Source organism: Pterocles gutturalis, unplaced genomic scaffold, assembly GCF_000699245.1.
Source record: "Pterocles gutturalis isolate BGI_N339 unplaced genomic scaffold, ASM69924v1 scaffold9911, whole genome shotgun sequence".
Taxonomy (NCBI): Eukaryota; Metazoa; Chordata; class Aves; order Pterocliformes; family Pteroclidae; genus Pterocles; species Pterocles gutturalis.
In genome coordinates, this window is record NW_010100387.1 from 29,089 (window position 1) to 31,998 (window position 2,910).

Here is a 2,910-nt window from a genome sequence, read left to right on the forward strand (position 1 = left end):
GAATTTGTTCTGAGAGACCTGTTTTCCTTAATATGTTGTTCCAACTGCCATTGCAGAACAAAGGCAACAGCTCCAATGCATTCTGAGGTTTGGAAGGAGAAGATGGGTTTTTGTGGGTTTTCTGGTTTGGGTTGGTTGGTTGGTTGGGTATTTTGCAACACTTCTAAAGACATAATTTGGTAGACTGATGAGTTAAAGACCATATGTAATTTGGTAGACTGATGAGTTAAAGACCAGCCCAATGTAAATACCAGTTTTCCATAAGGGTTCACGATAGCTCACTTAAAGAGGTTATCAGTTTTCCTAAGGGTTCACGATAGCTCACTTAAAGAGGAGCTGCAGCAGAGTTCCTGCTGCAGTAACTGGAGCAAGTGGAGAGGAACAAAGCTACAGGCCTCTCTACCCCTTTCAGAAACTGAAGAATTAACCATTTTACTGCCCTTTCCCAAGGCTTTTGATGGTCTTTGACATCATGAACTCCTCCCTGACAGCTGTGGTTCCAATGGGTTATGGCCTGTTCGGGAAGCATGACTGTTCCCAGTTTGTCAATGATTGCTCAGCTCATGTCAAAGACACAGAAAGCATGACTGTTCCCAGTCTGTCGATGATTGCTCAGCTCATGTCAAAGACACAGCTCATGTCAAAGCTCATCTCATGCCATGCCAAAAACCAGCAGTTTCATATCAAGACTAGATACAGTTAAAACATAGATAGGAACAGTTGCAGGCCACAGATCATGAGTGCGCGTGAAAAGCACATACAGCCTCTTGTAGCAGACTTTTTAATGCTTCCCTTTCTTCTCACGGTTTCCTTCTCACCCAGGAGATAAATTCATGTTTCATGAAGTTATTAGACTTTTTAATGCTTCCCTGTCTTCTCACTGTTTCCTTCTCACCGAGGAGATAAATTCATGTTTCATGAAGTTATTTCCATGCTACAGGGATAAGGACACAGCTACAGAGTAGAATGGTCAAGAGAGGCCAAAAATTCAAAGAACCATGAAGACTTGGTTCCCTTCTTTTCTAGGACTGTAGAAGCAAACCCCTAGAGTGTATGTTTGATTTTAACACCTCTACTATCAGTGGCAAGGATCTTTCTCCCAGCAGTTTCAGCAGTAGGAGGTAATTGGAGAACATAATAAAGCACAGAGTTTTGAAGGAAAACTTGTTTTCAGATACCTGCTGAGCACCATAAATACATTCATTCTGTTATGCTGACACAGTTAGTCAAGCACAGACCTCCAGCAGGGACTGTTGTGCTCACTGACAGGTGCTGAGGAAGCTTTTATCATCTTTGAATATAACTCACTAGTGAACATTCCTGGTTTGCTGCAGTCCCAGAAAAACTTGGAGTGTCCACCTGGTGCCAGATTGCACAGTTCATTACCAGCATGTAGGAAATAGAAACAAGCAAAGTAATATCCTTTCTGTAAATTGCTTTTCATTACGGTGAAAACATGATTCTTCATGGCATCTTCAAGTCAAGCACTACTTCAATAATCACAGAAAAACTAACGATGGGTAAATATTTGCAGCTATTTAGTTCCACTGCACAGCCCAAGTAATTGACCTCCACAAGGAGACAACCAGGTGGGTACTTGCAGTGCCAGATGCGAGGAAAATGTAGCAAAGACAATGACCAGCTCTGGATGACCTCGTTCATACTGCACCAGAGGTCAGTTTTGGGGGAGCTTTGGAGTGTTTCCAGACCTGTTTTGCAGAGGGCATCTAGGCAGTATGCATGTCATTCTTTACCAAAGAGAAGGAGAAGGAGAGGTGGTTACGTGTTTCCTATTGCTCTGAAAACCTTCCAGCTTCTCTTGCATCAGCAGAGGCCTCAACAAAAAAAACCAGCTTGTCATTATGTGAGCCCCCTCCTTTGCAGACATCGAGAAGGAACAGAGAGGAGTCCTTGTCCCTGTTCTCTTCCACTGACAAGACCCCTCACCATGAAGTTACACTACAGTGTATCACTCTACTGTACCACTTTACTTTTACTCACTAATCCACAATCCTTAAGTACAGCTTTCTGATGTGTTTCAGAACCACAAATCCATTCTAAGAAAACCCCCTTTTTCTGTTTTGTAGCATCTAAAGATAAATAATTTTTCATGTAAAAGTCAAGTGGTAGGCCTTCCCAATGTCTTTTAGATGAATGGAAACATTCCAGATAATAACACTTTCTGTTTCCTGTGCAGATGACGTGGATGTTATGGCAGACTGCAATCTAAGGCACTTGCAGTATCCATTTAATGCTTTAATTCTTTCCATTATATGTAATTTGGGACTCCTGTGCAGGGGAGTGAGGAGTATATGGACAACCAACGTAGCTGAAAGGTTTGCAATTAGCCAGGTACGTAGTTCAGTGCAATTAACATTAGGATGAGTTTGGATTTATAGTTTTTTAAGCCAGCTCCTGAAACAGTATGCAGAACTTCACTTTTAAAATACAGCATACAACAGTATCAAAGTTCCCATTGCAATGAGGAAACTCTGAAGTAGGTTTCTTTCCACTAGCATCAGCGCAATTAGAGTTGCCCTGATACTGCCCCAGCAAGTGTGGGGAGAAGAATGTGAACCTTTGATTTTCTGTCCATGTGAAACCAAGGTCAAGTTACAAGGCCCTTTCTCCCTCTAAAAGCCTCAGGGAACTAGGAAGTTTTACAAGAGAAGTGAAGTAATAAAACAGAGACTTGTTAATCCTCTGACCCACTGCCCTGTGCCACACACAGAGACAAAAGTCTTAAGAAGGAAAGAAGTTAATAGCTGCTAAGGTGGAACATACGCACACATCTTCTGGGCATAAAACAAGGTGGCTCTGCATCCAGGAGGCTGGCCACTGCTGGCAAGATAACAAAGCTCCTTGTACAACATGAGAGAAAAGCAGGTCCCTAAGCAGGACTGTAGATTC